Source organism: Siniperca chuatsi, linkage group LG9 (genome assembly GCF_020085105.1).
Source record: "Siniperca chuatsi isolate FFG_IHB_CAS linkage group LG9, ASM2008510v1, whole genome shotgun sequence".
In the NCBI taxonomy this organism is placed as follows: domain Eukaryota; kingdom Metazoa; phylum Chordata; class Actinopteri; order Centrarchiformes; family Sinipercidae; genus Siniperca; species Siniperca chuatsi.
The window spans coordinates 8,665,250-8,683,879 of NC_058050.1; the positions used below are offsets into that span (position 1 = coordinate 8,665,250).

An 18,630-nucleotide genomic window follows, 5' to 3' on the forward strand; every position below is an offset into this window, starting at 1 on the left:
TAAAAAAGGAACAAGCATCTTATGATTCATTTTCATTGTCAGAATAATAGCTGAGCCGATTAGCAGCATTGTTGCCATTGGAGAGGCAAAACATCATTACGCTCCTCAATCTGTTTGAGTAATTAAACCATTTGGAAGAATCATCTCATGTGTTTGCTGATTCAGTCAGAGGAAAAAAAACTGCTGTTGAGTGCTGCAGCTATATGTAATGTTACATTTATGTATTAGCTTTAAAGGGCTTAAGTGTGAAGCTGTGCACAACTGCTCTGGTAACGGAATGTCAAATAGGATCCATCGCTCCATTCCAATGCATTTCATATAATACTATAATGAAAGGCGAGGATTTATACCGTATTAGTATCAAGCTCCATCAGATTTAAAGCCATAAATCCATTCTATATCCTCCGAAGTTTTTTCTCTAACATTTTCTGGGCGCTTAATTTAATTTTCTCTGAAAGTGCCAGCAACCGCTGTTTTTTGGTGTCAGGTGAATGAAATAATTTGCACATACTTTGCGCCTAAACTGTGGAAATCCAGGAGGCAATTGCACGCTTTGCCATATCACACAAACACACTAAATCTCCTTTTTCCTGTTACTCTGTTGTTGAAAACGCACTATTAGGCTCACTTTCAAAGCATGCAGTTGGAATGCCTGTGACTATCCTGTTTGATTTATCCAGCTTTACCTAAACCAGATCTACTGTGTTACATCTATAAAACCCACGCTCAATCTTTCCATTCACTTCTTTCTATACACTCTAATAGCAATAGATGACATGTATTAACGTCTCCCTCAGCAGGATCCAATCAAACTGCTACAGGTTTCCAGGAGACTCGGCCTGTATGTAAAACACACACACGTTCAGCCTGGTAAAGCTTCCTCTCCTCTTATCCATTTCTATTTTGCCGCCTCAGCACAAGCCTACACTGCGGTAATCCCTCACAAGTCAGGACAAAATGAGGGTGGGTTGCAGCTGGAACACACACGGCTGTGCATATGATATCTATCTCCTAGATTCTGCCCCTACCTGGGTTTACAGACAGAACCAGAATGTATTAGTGATTTGGCAAGCCTTATGGCCTGGCATGCTAGAGTCTTACGCGGTGTGGGCCTTTTCACACATGCAGGTTTGAACACACAGGACTTCATTAAAATCATCACCGCAAGATGATAATCACTATATGTAATCCACATGCATATTCACCCCCTTCTGCTGTGCAACTCCAAAGAGGCTTGTTAATCCTCACCTGTGTTGAGGCAGATGCTGAAATGCACAGTCAGGTGAGCACACACATATTGTATGAACATGCACACACTTGTGTATGCAGACATTTATGTTTACACAAACACATTCACATTTAAGCACTTTTTTTGATAATGAAAAATATTACATATAACACATGTGCAAGGTGTGTCCTGTGATGTAACCCTTAGCAGTTTTTGTTCTGCTTCTCTGTAAAAAATTTTCCCATGAGCATCTCAAACGCAATGCTGGAGGTATATATTTGAATAAATAAAGGAAAAGGGTAGGGGGTCAACATGGCCACATGAATGAGGGGCTACACTCGCATATGACCTCACTACAGTGGAAAATATAAAGTGAGACATGCTCACTGTATTAAGAACAATATATACATGAACTGTATTTCATGAACATGAAATATATACAGTTCTTAGGAAGAGTTAATCCTGTAGGTTGGTGGGGCTAAACATTGGTAATATTATGGTGTTGTCTCACTTTTGGTTTCACTCTCTACCCCCGTCAGTCTGCTGATTTATGGCTCTGTTTAAGCGAAGGCCACACATCTCTCCCGATGCTGCTATTTGTTTCAACCCCGCTTCATTTTTCCACTCTTCCCTTTCTGAAGGCAGCCAGGAACCAACAAAAATTAACCCTTGGCTCTTATGCACACAGCAAAGTGTGTTTTGTGGCTCATCCCAGGTTGTACTTGCTTTGGGGAAGTTGACAGGGCTGCATGGTGACTCCACTGTTCTGACAAAGCGCCTAGCAGGCCCATCCCTCTGCTGCTGTTGTTAGGAGCACGTTGGAGATGTAGAAAAATGGCATGCCACAAGGATGCCATTAATAATGCTCACAGGCAAGGTTGGAAAAATGGCCGACGTCACAAGGCCCTTTTATCAGCCTAATTTCATAAGAGGATTTCATGTCTGAGCAAGGAAAAGTGGCTATTTTTCCTCTTCTTTTATATTGTAAACAGCCATTACTTGGAGAGGTATACAGGCCTGTTCTGGCAGTAAGTGGATATGAATTTCAAGACCAAACCATCCTTTTATATCAGCCCCTCTCACAAACGCTTTGACATAATTGTGACATCAGACAGGCTTACTTTTTTCACTGCACTTGGGTTCCAACTGCGGCATAATTCATTGCATTTTCTTGATGAGACTTTTTTTTCTTCCTATTGGTGATACTGAAAATTAGTTCTTTATAGATTTTCCCTGCAAACTACAGCAATTGTTTGACTAAATCAAAGAGGCAGCTGGAGCCACAATTACATATTGTGAGTGTGATTGTGTTGCCATTGATTCTAAATGTCTAAAGCACTGAGAGGGATGTGTCTGACTTGGTTTAGTGTATGGTGGCTGGTTTTTCTGCTACCATGCAGTATTGTACTATATTTGCACTTCTTCCCTTTTCTCTGTCTGTGCCTTTGTGGCAGGCTGGCATTGAGGAGTCTGTTGTTTACCCTGGTAAGCTGCCCATTGTCTCTGGTGGGAATTCCCTTTGGGAGAGAGCGCCACAGGAACAAGGCTCGGCACAGCGCGAGAAGCTAACCGCAGAGCTGCTAGCGCAGCATTGGCGGGGATTCCGTGCATCCACTGGGATCTGATGCCAGGGGTAAGATGGCCATCCCCTGGGACTGGAAGACATGGTGAGATAGAGACAACAAAAGGGAAAAATGGGAAGACCGGCAACAAAAGGGGAAAAGGAGGACAGACAATGGATGAAAGTAGAAGACAAACACACAGGAATGAGGATTTAAAAGTAAAAAAATCCTCAGAAGTAGTACTAGAAGTAAGAAAAACAAATGGAAAAGCTGAGAAAATAACCTAGGAGTTACATGAGCATTGTGTAAAAAAAAAATAAAAAAAAAAATAGATGCAACTAAAGAAGTGACCTAATGTCAGGATCGGAATGAGGTTCACTTTATTCACCTAGCATGTTTAACATACCAACATTTACTATAGAACAAAAAAAGTAAAGCGAGAGAGACAGAAATACACCAGAATTGGACCTTTGTTTAAAATATTCTACTCCCTCTGCCAAACCCATCATTTCTAAAACAAAGCTTCCTGTAGTATGACCTAACCCTCCTGCACCTCAACAGTCAGTGCTGAATCGAGGCCCAGTATGCCTGGGGCTGGAGTAGAAGGCGTGCCCCAGCTCAGGTGTGTTGGTAGTGGACGCGGGGCACTGACAGTATGGGTTAGTCTCCTGGTTAGATGTGACTTGACAGCAGTGAGGCTTGCAGGGCCTAGTAGGCAGGTTGGGTGCTAAGGGCCTTATAGTGAACCTAAAGCACACAGGACTCAAAGGGGGGAAAAAGCATACAGAACAGCACTGAGTCACATCTCAGAGTCGAATAGCATGAACTGTTGTTCAATCAGCGTCACTCCCTATTGCTCTGTTGTTTCTTAAAGATTACAACAGACAGCTTAGTAGACTGTGTGTACTTAAAATTTCAATACACATTTGATGTTTTCAAATTGATGTTTTCAAAATAATGTTATCAAAGTAAAATTGTCTACTTATTATAGTGGAACACATACACCAATGGCAATCATAAAATCACATTACCATAAACCAGTTTAACTATTTCCATTTCGAATTTTTCAATTCAGCTAAATGAGAATCACGCTTGGTTTTTGAAGATGCAGACTTAATGGCTTTGCTTAGTTTAGGAGCATTACGCTACTTTGGAAGACATTGAAATGCCATTGGTTAAGATAATGGGAGAGAGAGATGTAAAGTTCAGTGGAAGAGCGCCTAATGCCTTCTTAAGGTGAGCCATTTCAGCACACAACCGCATTTGTATACGTCTGCGTATTTACCCACGAAGGGAGGGAGGTGACCTTTCCATGTGGAGATGGTGTCTGCATGGAAACGCTGCTTGCTGCATCCTAATGGCCACCCAGGGCCACCTCGCCTCCGTGGCCGTCCTGATATTTGCCTAAATGTGTGGGTGAAAGGGTGAAAGTTTTTTTTTTTTTTTTTACTCACCCCAGAAATATTTAATAAAGAATTTGTAGTCAGCAGAAATTAGGTGAGAGGAACAAGAAGGTGGGAGTGATGGTCATATATGGTATTAGACATACTGTGAGCTCTTGTTGGCCAAGGTTAACAGGGTGTTAATTGGTGGTATGGTAGATTAGTGCACATTTAACATGTTCAGTTTTAAGTTTTATTATTGTTTTAGCAAAGCCAAGAGTTTTAGCAAAACCAAATGGACAAAAGTGAATATTCTGTGTGACTTTGAGATAAAAGTAGTTATGCTCTAAAGTTTTAGCTTGTGCTTCAAATAACAAAAAAGAAGTTTACAAACTGACAAACACACTCAGCAGAGTAAGACTGACACACTATCATTAGTAATGCTGCTCTGAGTGAGGGTTAAGGCAGAGGTCTCTCAGTCAACACGGCTTCCTGCCTCCTGCTGCTCTGCGGATCATTAGGAAAATGAACGATTGGAGGGCTGTGTGCATGTGCGTGCATGTGTGTGTGTGAGATTTCTGTGCCACTGGGCTGTGGGCAGCCTGATTACTCTGCTCTGTCTCCTACTTACCTGCTGGCCCACTGACTTACCTTCAGCATACTAACTCCCTCCAGTTCCCTCCTCCCCTCTTACAGACACACACACAACCCACATACACACACACATATTGGAAGGAATCACAAACACATTAATTTGTCTAGATTCATCTCTGCAAAACTTCTGAATGTATCGCATCTTGACAGATGATTCTAGGCCAGTAAATCTATTCCTCTGGGTATCTGTGTACCTTTGGGGGGGTGGGGGGTCCCTTTAGCTTGCCAAACCACTCACTATCACCCGTTTTCTCCTATGTTTTATGTGTGTATACCCAATTGTATACTCGAAGGCAAATGGCACACATACATTTTAAAAGCACATCAACGACTGGGGCAAAACCCCCGAAAGGTGGGAGAAATTACAGGATCAACGATTGATGTCAGGGGAACAAATCTGAGCAAGGGGCTGGAGATTTTTCACTTCTGCTAGGGCGTTTGTGTGAGCTGTCCCCATTAACAAGCAGAGGAGATAATGTTAGTGGGTGGACACAGTGTGTGTGTATGTGTGTGTGTGTGTCTTGCTAAGCCTACGTCATACTACACGTGCTGAGCCTGACAAAACAAGGGATGGAGGTAATGTTAGGCATTTACTAAACATTCAGGTTCTAAATGTATTTTCGCCAGTAATATAAAAAGTAAAGATCTTGTTTGGGGAAAAATATAGAAAACACCAGCCAGCCACCATCCAAAGAAGAAAGAGGCGAGTTTGTATTTTACTAAAATTCCAAATTAATAAATGATGGAATTACAGAAATATGTATGTATATATCCTGTAATTTCAGCCTCAATTGATACAAATCCATCTCTGATTCTCTGATTACCCTAATGTTCTTCTAAAGAGTACAAAGGCATGGAATTGTCTTCATTTTAAAAATTCCCACTGTTCTTTATTTTGCAACACAAACAAATTCACACTTTACTGTTCACACATTAATTATGCAGTTAGAGAAAAAGCTGCAATGGTGGAAAGGAAGGAAGGTGAAAATGAGGAATTCAGTTTCTTGTGCTCCCTTGTTGAATATTCATATAAAATCAATTTTTGATGCTTTCGGGCGTTGTTTGTTCCAGGGCGGCAGAGTCACTTCCTATTTGTGAAGCTGTTAGGTACCAGGGAATGGGTGAATCCGTTTTGGTGAGAGGAGAAAGGTGTCTGTGCTCCAAGGTAGACATATATGAGGTGTCTGTGGCAGACTGTGGAAGATATTTAAAGTGTGGCTTGATCACCAGCCCCACTCCTACCCAAATTGCACCTAAATTTAAATTGATTAAATTTGTTTAATATGTCATTCAGTGCTGGCGATGTGGATTTGCTCTGACAGTCAATGCAGTGCATGTCTGACGACCACTTTTGTAGCTCTTTCTACTTATCCGTCATAATTTTTTTTGGAGCTCTGCACAGTTTGTTTCACCTCTCCAAGATGTTTGAGAGCACTTAAAGATAATTATTGCCAAATGATGCTCTAATGAGGGGAACAACTGTCCTTAAGTCTTTGCGTGAGAGCTGGGCCTACTTGCTGTGACGCCACCTTTTTAGGCTTCATTTTGTTTGCCCGTTTGACAGTGTCAGACTTTCTATAGATGTTGCCTCAATCTGACGCATGCCATAATAATTGGCTGGGCGCAGGAGATGCAAATTGCTGAGGATTTATTAAAATGCACCTTAAAGGGGTTAGAAATGTCTGTTCGCAAGTCAAATTACCATTTCGCCTCTCTTTGAGTATTTCTTTTTTTGTCAACCTCTCTTAAACTTCCTGCGCTCTTGGAAGAGGTCAGACGCAGCCCTTCATTTGTGGAGGAGGATTTTCGTCTCCTGTGGAAAATTGCAAGGCATTTAGAGCTATCGGAGAGGGTCAGGGACCTTTCCTTTAATTTCCCTTTATCTTCTCTACCATGCTGCACGACCCCAAGCACATCACAGTGCTGATGTCTGGCCTGTCTCTATGCATGCTGTTTATTTGTGTACCTGTTTTTCCTCTTCAATAAAACGAGATGGAATTCTCTTGCCAGAACTAAGGCCCATGCCTCCAAGATATTTGGATCATTTTTCATGCCTCTCTAAGGTGTATGAGCATAACATGCTGTTGTTAAATTCAAATCACAAATCTGAAGTATTAACTTTAGATCTTGTGAATTATTTTTGAAATTTGATGATGGGATTAATGCTGAGTTGGCTGAGGTGATGCAAGAGCCTTCCTGCAGGTAAAGCTTTTGTGTTACAGTCTGAGCTTCCACAAGGATATTAATGACTTTGGTCGATTGTTTCCATTCAACAAGCCGCTTCTGTGTTGCTGGTTTGTATCTCTTTGGTGTCTTAAAAAAGCCACAGTTGCTGCGGGAACACACATTGTGTCACTGGTCAGCTATGAGTGACAGTTGTTTCTCATCAGTGACATAATGACACAATGATGAGCACTGAAGGATGAGAATGTTCTCCTATAAGCTTTCCAAGAGGACGTTATCACAAACATTTCCCCAGTAATCCGTAACAGAGTCTCGCAAGCAGGGGACTGGAACTAATGAAGACAACTATTCAATTACGAGCTCAATTAATGCAAGTGCCTGGAAGCGCAGATCACAGATGAGCCACACAGCTAGCCTTAGATGTTGTGGACCACAACTGGAGGCGAACAACACACTGAGACATTGAATTCCTCCCTCAATCCCTTGGCTTAGCACTCATGGCTGTCTCCACTTTAAAATGGCTTTATAGGCTCATGAGAGGGACCTGAGAGTGTGCCTCAAATCTGTGCCTCCGTCCACTGTGTAGGGTCATAAGGACCTGAATTGACTTTGTCGAGATATGGGCCCTCAATCTCTTCTTAAGTATTACTCTGTTATTGCCATTCTCTCCTGAAGTTCCTTTTCAAGCTGCACTATATTTGAACAAGCACAACAAAAAGTCCAGTTTAGCCTGATTTCCCTTATTCCATCTTTGATTCTTGCTTTGGCTCATATTGATTTCATACAACTTATGTTCTGTTTCTTCTGTGTCTTGTTTTTGGATAAATCCATGTTGTTTACAGTGTGCGATGACCCGCGGGGCGTCAAGATTATTCTTAACCCTCTTCCGCGCTGTGGTGTTGTGGTGTATCGATAGGTAGCCATGTTTGCTTATAATTAAGTCCCTACCACACCGCAGATGGGACTGAGTTCAGACCTCTTGGCCCAATTAAAACAAGCTTCCCTACTTCAGAGCTACCTGCTTTGTTACATATATAAATCCGTTAGTTTGATAAAGAGGTTCAGAGCGGTGGGGCATTTACACTGGTTGATACATGATGCTTGCATCTTCATGATGCAAAGCAACTCTGAATTACCACAGAATATTACATCTTAACATAAAGCACCTTGTTGCCCAAAGGGAAATCTTCCACACTGATTAAAGATTAAAGATGGAAAAAAGGCTTTGCAAAAGGAAAAAATCTCTAATTATTTCCCTAGAAATAAAATAAAATGGCTAAGGCCACTGGGGAGTTGGGTCTAATTATTTCATTTATCTGTAAAAGGCCTCGTGAAGATGTTTTCTTCCTTTATTTTAATGTTTCTTCTCTTTTTACACCTTTAGGATTCTTCTTCTTTTTGTATTATTTTACATCTCTTTCTCTAGTTCATCTTTGCAGTACATAGTGAGGACAATAACTGATGTGAAAGCATTCACTGGATTAGGAGACATTGATGGTAATTACAGTAGTAAAAGTGCGTAATTCAAACTAGTCCATGGTCCTCTGTGACTCATTAGCTGAAGCTGTGCTCTGTAGACCTTTGCTAAAACCACTGGCAGGAAAAGGGGCCACCTCTCTCCTTGATCACGCATTAAACACATTAAATAATTTGCACTCCAGTGTTTGTTATACATTAGATAAGATGTATTTTTCTGACAGTAATGGGTAACTGATCCGTTAATTAGAACACTTGACCTAACTAACTGTGATGGCAAAACATGACTGCAAGGCTTATTCTGTCCAAAGCTCTCCCTGACACTTATATAAGTGATATAACTATAGAGATTGCTCAATACTGTGTTTTTGTTTCCACTACAGATACCACAGCATTCTATATTGTGTCCGTCTGTTTAGTATCCAGAGTATCTATTGTTAACAAAACCAATTCATTACACATATTTTTCAACTTATTTTTACATTAACATGCAGTTTGCTTAAAATCTATATGTGCTTTGTTTTCATTAAACTAAACATTTTAAACAGTATTATCTTAATTGGAAACCGATTAGCCTGGAGGACAACTGCTTGAGTCTATCTAGTGTGGTTTCAGACTTAGTAATAGGGAACGCATTTGAGCTCCAAATGTAGGAGGTAAAACATGCTGCTGTAGTGTTTTCAATGTTTTGGTTTGGCAACGTGTTGTGAGGCTTGAGATTTTAGCTTACATTTTCAGCCATGAAAAAGGGATTGGTCATCCACCGCAACTTTTATCATCCGGGGGCTGTTTTTTCATGGTTCTTCATTGCTTCAAACAAAAAGTACACTTTTCTTCCTGGCATTGTTGTTTGTTAAACCTAATCATGTTAAACCTAATCAACACTGATTGCACCCCTTAAAACACTCATATTGCACTGTCTGTCGTTTTGCTTTTTCTCCCCTCCTTCAGCATAAAATAACATAGCTGACATAATGACAGCAGGCAGCTGCTGTGGCTACTGTTGTTACCACATGACATGTTGCTCTCATTTCAGTTATTTGTACAAAGTGTGCCTATAGACGTTAAGTAGGCACTCAACGTCTATAGGCACACTTTGTACAAATATATATATACATATATGATATTTAAGTGGATATTTTTCAAAAGCTTGTATCTTGTTTTGGTTTTCCTCATAACTGATCCAGTGTTTTTTTGCTAGTATTGTACCGATACAGATGCTGACTATTGGATCAGCACATCCCTAACTATGACCAAGAATGGTGCTGCACTGCTTTGGGGTGTGTGTGTGTGTGTGTGTGTGTGTGTGTGTGTTAGGAGCACCCAAAACAAGGTTTCCCTAGTGAGGTGACAGAGGCAGCTAAGCCAGTAAACAACAATGACAGTAATCATATGTGTTTGTGGTGCTATGCTTCATCACCTGTCCAGCACCTAGGCTTGTTAAAGGACAAATGACTCTTAATAAAGCATATTCTTTACCCTCATCTCTCTCTCTCTCTCCTCTCTGTCCCTCTTGTCAGTGTTCCTTTGCTCCCCACAGCCCTGCCCCCACCTGAAGAGGCCAGGATGCCAGGCCGTGGTGCGGTGGGATTGGCCGGCTCCACGCTGAGATTGATTATCCCTCTAATCTTAGGACTGCCAGTGTGTCTCCAGGGTGAAAACTCCGGCATGAATCCCCCCTCTGCCCCAACTCCCACCCTTCCTCTGTCTCTGTACCTCCTCTCTCCCTCTTCCTCCATCCCCTTCATCCCTCTGTCCCTGTGCTGCCAGAGGCACTGAGGGACGACACTAAGTCACAGCTCCAGACAGGGCCACTCGCTCGCAGTGCCTGCCTTGTTCGCCATATGTCACGGCAAATGGGGCTCCCGTGGACTCTGCCATGGACTCACAGGAAAAAAATGACAAGGGGAGGTGGATAGGGGATGAGGGTTGTAGGCTGCATGAGTTGGGCAATAGAGTAAAGCAGAAAAAAGCCAGTTCAGCTTAGATTCAAAGCTTTTTAAAAATCACACTGCCCTTGTGGGAGTTGTGCAGAAAACTAAAACCATATATATAAAAAGAGACCGATTGCTTTCATTTGTTCTTGGGTGTTGACATGCTTTGTCTCTTTGCTGCATTCACACGTGATTCGTTGAGGGGTGCAGGTTTGACACCCTTCCAGTGTGCATTATCACGGCATCAAGGACACAAGATGCATGACAACTTGTAAAGGTGACAATTGTGCTTGGTGATGTTACGACCTGTCATCCAGATGCTGGTGAAATGAGCTCTCTTGGTGGCACTCCAGCTCTCACTAGATTTAGAGAGACTTCCACTATGGCTGGGTGGTGACATTACCTTTCAGAATGTCACTTTGGCATTAGACTTCCCTTGTAAACCCTGATTTATTTTGGATGAGAGTGGGAACAGAGTGGAAACCCACTGACAGAACAATTAGCACTGTCGAGATTCTGCACTTTGGAGTAGCAGAACAAAGTGAAAATAATTAGGAATATCATTAGAAAATATCAGTATCTACAATTTAATGTGTTATTCCACCAATTACAAGAATTATATACAGTCCTGTCTCAATAACATCATGACATTTATTTTGAGCTAATTTCAAGCTAGCTATTTTTGAAAATAAGTTGCATGGGTGACCATCGACATTGCTAGTGCACATCTCACTTTTTTCAGGCCTAGTGGCTAAAAGAGCACCTGATGGCTTCTGTGGCAACCAGTCCTGTAATTCATGGCTGTAGTGAAAGTGGAAGGTGGGGCTTGGTTATAGTATGGTTAAGATGAAGAGACGGCGTTGTTGTGATGTAGTGTTTACATGTGTCTGCATGTATTTACCCCCAAGGATCAAATTCAGCTTGCACAACCTTGCACTGCTCTGTATTTAAAAATATGATTATGATTTTGGGCTAAGGAGGACTTGAAATTATATACGATAGGAAAGAACTTCAATCTTAAGTGTTAAATTATACTTTTACATCTTGAGTTCAATTTCGAATCTTGCTCCAAATATTTTGATAATAATAGTGAATGCGGATAATAATAGAAAAGTAAGACAATTTTGTTAGTACCATATGTGATAGGTGTGAGAAAAATAAACATATTTTCATGGTGAAAGTTGTTTACTAATCCACCTACATCAAAGCTATAATCTTAACACACAGGATGAGTAATGCTTAAAAGCTGAGTTCATTTCGTACATATGAGTGTGTCCCCAAAAGCTCATGGAAAGGGCCAGACAACCATCAGAAGGCTCTTTGAAGTGCTCTTTCAGGCCACCGTGAATTGCCCACACACATACTCACAAACACACACTTTGAGAAAGTCTTTGAGGGCACTGTTTTCTAATTCACCTCTGCACCTGTTTATACCTTCTCCCCATTCTTCCTTTTTTTCATGTCTGAGTGAGTCCGAGTCATAGAAAAAAAGGAAAGAAAAACAGCGTGGGTGAATCTGAGCAGAGAAACATCCTCTGGGTCTTTTTCCTTTTTTAAAGAACTCCTCCAGATCTCATGTTTAATTTATGAAGGAGGGCTCAGGCGTGATACATCCTGGCATGACAGGCTGAGTCCATCTTTGTCTGGGAAATGTGGATCGGACCGGACCAGGGGTGATATGCCAGTCCCCATCAGGGCCCCAGGGTGCCACAGACTGGTCAACAGCTGGGGGCAAAACTAACCCTTTCATTGGAACCAGAGCGTGGTTAATTAAACAAGTTCCCCTCGGTCAGAAAGCAGCTGGAGTTGGTTTACTCCATGTGCCAGTCAGTGCCAGGCTGGCTGGAAGGCACACTCCACCACACAAAGGAAGAGGAGATGCGACAGTGTTCTTCAACGTAGGAATGTACAGAACACAAGAGATACACGAGAGGATGTTACTGTTTGGGAGTATTTAGATTTAAAGATTCTGAGTCTAAGGAGAGGAGTGGGATGTGCTTGCTTTGGCTCACCCACATCCTACTGTAAGCATCAATCCACAACCTACATCCTTAAACCTAACTCCACAGCTTTATATGCAAGCACATGACGAACAAATTTAATTTGTTTTAGGCTCTCCAGATCTGCATACTTACAGTACAAACATACCAAAACACACACATACCAGCGCAAAAACATCTACAAACAAACTCAAATGAGTGAAATCTTGTCAAGCGGAGCACCGAGTAAAGATTAGGCATCCTTGTCCGCCTTCACAGCCTAAGACATCGTGGTCAAACCTGGGGCGATTTCAGAAAGAAAGATAGAGTGGCAGTTGATAGTTGACGGAGAGGATGTGAAAGAAACAAGACGTATTCGGAGTGCTAAATCTGTGGTAGGGTTGCAAACTGGGGGAGGGCAAGAAAAAGAGGAGGGGGGGGAGGCTGGGTACAAAATAGCCAATTTCATAGCACACATGTGGATTAAGTTCCCTCCTTTGAAAACGCTCCGGAATGCCCATGTACCAATTACGCCCCGGTGGTACAGGCGGGAGCTGTGGGGCCATGTTTTTGGATGTTCTTGCGCCTGTGTGTGCTTGGTCTTGCCAGATTGTCTGCGGGCAGCGTTTGTGCCTGCTTTGATTCGGTGCCAGTGAGGCCTCGCAGGCTCTTGGCACCCTGACACCTCCCCATCAATACGCTGGCACCGTGTGGTAGGGGTATCAAAAATGACCCAATTAGAGGATGGCAATGTGTTCTGACAGGCACTACCTGGTGGGGTGTGTTTAAAACTGCCATCTTTCTCTTTTCTTTCTTTCTTTTATTCTTTTTGGTGTGCACTCTCTACCTCTTCTCTTTCTGCTTCTCTCTGTCTTTTCCCTTGCATTTTCTACTCCATGTGCTACTCACAGCGGGTGACAATGGTAGAAATGTGAGTGGGTCTGCCTGCCTTGACACTCTCTTTGTACGTTTCTTTCAGCTATTTGCTATAAACATCCCAGCACTTTGCAAGTGTACAGATACGAGAGGATTGGTTTTGACTAAGAGCACTGTGATTAGAGCGCTCAGTGACAGAAACATTATCCACAGAGTTGGCTTGTCAGTGTTCATTGCCATGACTGACAAGTCTCAAGATCTCCCATTCTCTTTCTCTATGTCTCTATGTTCTCCATCCCCCCTCGATATTCTTGATCTGTCTGTCTTTTCCATGTGTAGCTGGAGTTCAGTTGGAATCTCTGCCAGCATGTGTCAGCGTGAGTCTGTCTGTTTGCAGGAAGTCTGCAGCTCCTTAAAAAGTCTAAAAATGTCTTCTGTTGAGTTCATATTTAAAAGTGATTCCCCTTAACCATTGTGAAGTTGGGATTCACAGTGGTTAAAGGGGCACCAAACTGTGTAAGTGCAATCAGTTAGATTTGGCTATCAAGATTATCAAGGATAATCATAAATAATAACTTTAATTAATAAAGTTCTTGGCGGCACCACTCTTCTTAACAAAGAGAAATGATTTGGAACTCAGATTGATAATTAAATTAATAACTATAACCAGAATTACCGTCAATAGCTAGTAGGTTGAAGGATTTGAAGTTCAACATAGAAGACGTTGGCAAATTACTCACTCTTGTGAAACATTAAAGAAACCAGCATAATTATACACACGCATTTATTTAAAAGATAAACAAAGCAAAAACACACAATGTGAAGTCTAACTCTAAATACTAAACTACAGAACAAAGGTGTGTGTGTGCGTATGTGTGTGTCCAAGATGGCTGCTTGGATCTAAGATGGCGTCAAACAAAAGAATGTGTGTATATTTCTTTGTTCTGTTTCCGTATGTCTCGCGCGCACATAGTCAGAACAAGAAAGCATGTGCAGCAGGAGCTTTAAAGTTTCTCTCCACCAGGTGTGGTTGTCTTTGAGGGCCAAACTAAAGGTGTATGTGTATGATCTGTTTTGGGTAACGGTGCCGAATTAAAAGGAGTTAGTCCGCATGCAAAGACTATGGAGAACATCACAACAATAAAACCTCAATGAAAACACATCAGTAACGTCACATGTACACAAGTTAAACAGTCCTTTGCTTAGCTATATACACTGTTACTCTATGCTATGCCCAGTTGTTATGTTACCTGTCCGTGGGAGGGAAAAAGAGGTTGCTTTGGACGTGCTTCTCCATTAGCCGGCGGTCCATTGGTTGTGTACGGGCCAGACGGGGGAAGAATTGCGATCCGATGCAGTCTTTTGCTGTGCAGTGTCCGTTTATGCAGATGGGTGGAACCCGGTCTGTTGTCCTTACAGTTAGCTCGGTACTAACTTCCTTAGTTGATTAGCTAGTAGGCTTTGTGGAATAGCCATTGGCACAAAACTTTGTTGCAGAGATCTAGCAGGCCCTTGCGTCGCTGCTGTAGGATCAGAGTTCGGTTCTGAAGGAAGGCAGATGCCTGTGTTGCAACCTAATCCTTTGTCCTTCTTGGGACCTCCCAAGGTCCGGGCGTTGAGCGAGGAGCAGAGAAAAAGAGTCCAGTCGTGCTGTGTGTTGGGGAGCAAGCAGCCGTCTGCTGCCAGGAGGAAAGAGACAGAACAAATGGCCGCTTACCTTTTTATTGACCTGGTGACATCCGGGTCACAGGTCAGACTGACCCATGGGCGCTGTAAGGCTGCGTTCAATGGCTCTCAGGATTGTGGGACAAAAGAGAATGCAGTCGCCTAATAAAGTTCAGTTTAAAATCACACAAATGAATGAATTAATCTGTGGAGTCCCAACAGTAGTTAAATCTTATTAAAGTAGGACTTACTAGTTATTCATTTCAACCTAGACATTTTATCTGATTTAGCTTTTCTTTTTTCTTTATTTCGGCCATGAGTTTGTTTCTTCAACAACAAAATGTGATAGTTTGATTGCCTAAAGGGTTGATTGGCTAAAAATCCAAATCTAATTATTCTTATCTAATTCTTATTTTTGTACTTACCTGCCACAATTATCTGATGAAAGTCCTATTATAGTTTAGCCCAACTCCCTTTACACATACAAAGTACTTATTACTTCATAATAGTTATCGCACAACCCGATCACTTATGTTGGTCTCTCTTAATTGAAACTGTTACTAGATTTATCTGGTTTTAAACCTACCATATTGTTACCTGATAATTATCTCTGTGCTGAAGCAAACATCCTGTACATACTTTTACTCTTAACATTTACCTCTCTTCTCTTAGCATAAGGTATTGCAGTTGTCTGTCAACAAATGAAAGGGAAACAACCTCTCTTAGATGTCCGAATGGTAGCACCACTCCGCCAAGCACTTGTTCAGTTAGTTAAAAATAATATTCTGGTGTTTAAGACCATAGGATGGCCTCAAATGATGAAGCCCTTTCAAGTGATGGCCTTTCTATTGCTTCCTTTTGTTTTAGAAATCCTTTACTTTGCTCCTTCTTAAATAATTTCTCCAAAAATAGCCTTAAATGAAAAATGTATAAAATGCATAATCAAATGTTTGCATATGCATATATAAGGTGAGTCATATAAATTAACTTGATTGATTGATACCACTTACTGCACTGATATCATGAAACTGCAGCAGAAAGGCTGCATTCCCATTGTCTTCAATTTACACCAAGCAAACGTGCAAATCATATGCCATGTCTTTCAGCTCCCACGACTGTTCTGACACATAATGATGCAACAGACAGCCTGTGTTATAAGAGTTGTATGGAATTTACTCGAGATTCTGTTAGACCTTCAATTCAGTTCAGAAAAGAATAGACGTCCCAGAAAGTGTATTATTTTTGAGACGTGATTCTGTTTAATTTGACTAGTAGGGAAATGGCGGCGACTTGAATGGATAGGTTTTACAGATGATTAACTGAAATTATTAGTATTTACCATATTTACAGGTTTTACTGGGCAAACCTCCTTTGATTCATCTTAAAAATGGTACAAACTGCCAAATTGCTTTTCTGCTTTTCATTTACATTAGTTCTAGTAAAACTATCTATTTTATATCTAAAACTATCAAACTATTGAATTACTTTTAGTTCCTTCTCTTTAGATTTAATGCCTCAGTTGCTCTATCTGAGAGCCGACTGAAGGTTTGGCATCTGATACCCTCTGGCATTATACTGGTCATGAGCTGAGCCCTCACAGGTCTCAACTGGCATGTTAGAGCAAGCTGCCAGCCTAGATGGGCAGTTGGCGTCAGGTCCACTACCAGCTGGTGAGGTTCTGTGCCATTCTCAGTGCCATCAGGCTCATCTGTCAAAACTCCCACGACTCCTCCTCCTCTTATGTGTATTTAATGTGTGTCACTCTGCTACGTTGAGTATGCATAAATCACCCATAGAAACCTTGATTCAAAACCAATTTGTGGAGAGAAGCACTGTTGTGCAGCAAAATAAAATCAAATATTGGTGTAAGAAAGGTAAATTTAAAGGAATATCAGAGTGTGTTTATACTGTGTGTGGCACATATATAGTGTGTATAGTGAGTTTCCTGAGAATTGACATCTCAAACTACATTTACTCTCACTGAAGTAACAGAAAAGGATATATTACTGTATATAAAGCCCTGGTCACTGTGAAACCTTGCTGCCAGTGTATCTACTATACATCTTCTCCACTTATTTTGCGACCTTCCCCAGTTTCTCTCTGAGCTATTAACCTTTTGTGTAATATACTTGCTAGTTTCTGTGTGTGTGGGCTTGTACGTCTGCTTCCTCTGCTGATTGATTGGATGTGCAGGTTAAATGATCAAAAAAGCTTTTACAATTATAGGACAACTCCTTCTCTTAAGGCACCTGTTAAGTTGTTTGTTGCCAGGAGAAACGGACACTTCATCATGCTACCGTAAATGATTTCCTTGCTCCCTCACCCCGAGCCCCCTTTTCCTCGTTTCATTTTATAGAGGGGATATTTTTGCAGAAGACCTCCCATTTTTAATAGAAAAGGCAGGGAAGGCTAAAAAGGATGTAGTGCCATTTAAGGACAATATCTTATCTACGAGTAACGGTGCCTCTGCTAATTTGTACGACTTCCCATATCCTGCCACGATGCAACAGTTGAGTGCTTTCAGAGAAAGACTGATTTGACTTTGGCCATTATCTTTTGATAGATAAGAGGTCTGCAGGTGCTTTTCTCATCCCTCGGGGTGTGGTTTTGAAGATGGAGGACATGTTTTTACCCATTGACATTGATGCAATACAACCCAGAAGCAAAAGTACTAATGTCTGTGTGGAGTCCACTCAATCCTGGTGCCTAGTGTCCTCTCCTTGCCCTGGCCACAGCCTGGGGAGCCCTATAACCAAGGACTGTGCCCACCAACCATGAGTCATTAAGGTCTGTGTTTAGACAGGGCCAGGGGTCATTGTGGTGGATGGTAATGTATAGTCTCAGGGTGGACACACAAATCAGACGCAGTCCACTCCAAACACCTTTTCTTCAAGGAAACAAGGACAAGAAAGAAATTAGAAGTAAAAAGCGAGATGTTTCTGTTTTTCAGAAATAATTTACCAGAGAATTATGTGTTGATTATTCAAAAGAATACATAAATGTTTTGGCAAAATTATCATATTACGCAGAAGCAAAAAAGACTAAAACTAGTATTTATCTTGCATAAGCAGAGCGATTTCTGTAGGTAAGTTTTGAATGGCAAGAGTTCACGAGTACTGGAAAAAAAATCACACTTTGCAATTAATTAAAGTAAATCTTTTCAGTTTAGTTTTTACCATATTTAAAAGCTTGAAACTTGACCATTAACCTCCAAATGGATGTGAAACACCACTAGTGTTCCCCTTCCCGTTTCTAAAAACAATGTGTCACAAAAAGGACTGTAAAATAAAATGATGAGTTTTAAATTTCTTTTTTCAGGCAAACTCAATTAGCAACATGTTTTTTTCTACCCTTTTGCAAAGAGCCCTACATTAGCACCAAGGCTTGTTATTATTTCCAGCGCGGACATCTTTACAAATCATTTCTCTTTGCCTTTCCACTGCTGCCTCCCGTGTGCCACTATGTTCCAAAGTGGGCTCCAATTATGAAAGCATTAAAAATGCTAGTGAAGGATTTAGGTACATTACACCACTCAATGACATTCTACTCGCCATTATGTTATTAGCAGAGTGCTATGTGTAAAAAGGGCCTTTAATTGAGAAAGTGTTGTAGAAAATACATTTAAAACAGCCACTGTTACCCTCCCTCCCAGCCTCCTGCACTGGCAGCTGTGCTTACTGTGAAAAGCTT

General features: G+C 41.4%; 1 protein-coding gene across 7 annotated transcripts in view; it reads left to right on the forward strand.

The window, feature by feature from the left end:
- The window catches only part of pou3f1 (POU class 3 homeobox 1), a 220,246-nt gene that overhangs the window by 45,364 nt on the left and 156,252 nt on the right, over positions 1-18,630 (forward strand). For 3 of the 7 annotated variants that reach the window (XR_006379237.1, XR_006379233.1, XR_006379234.1), the window contains one exon: positions 2,683-4,149. The exons of 3 other annotated variants lie outside the window; for them this stretch is intronic. The gene's annotated coding sequence lies outside the window, so the exon portion shown is untranslated. Of the gene's footprint in view, positions 1-2,682; positions 4,150-10,006; positions 11,854-18,630 lie in introns of those variants that run through there. One more of the 7 variants, XR_006379232.1, reaches the window with a different exon arrangement.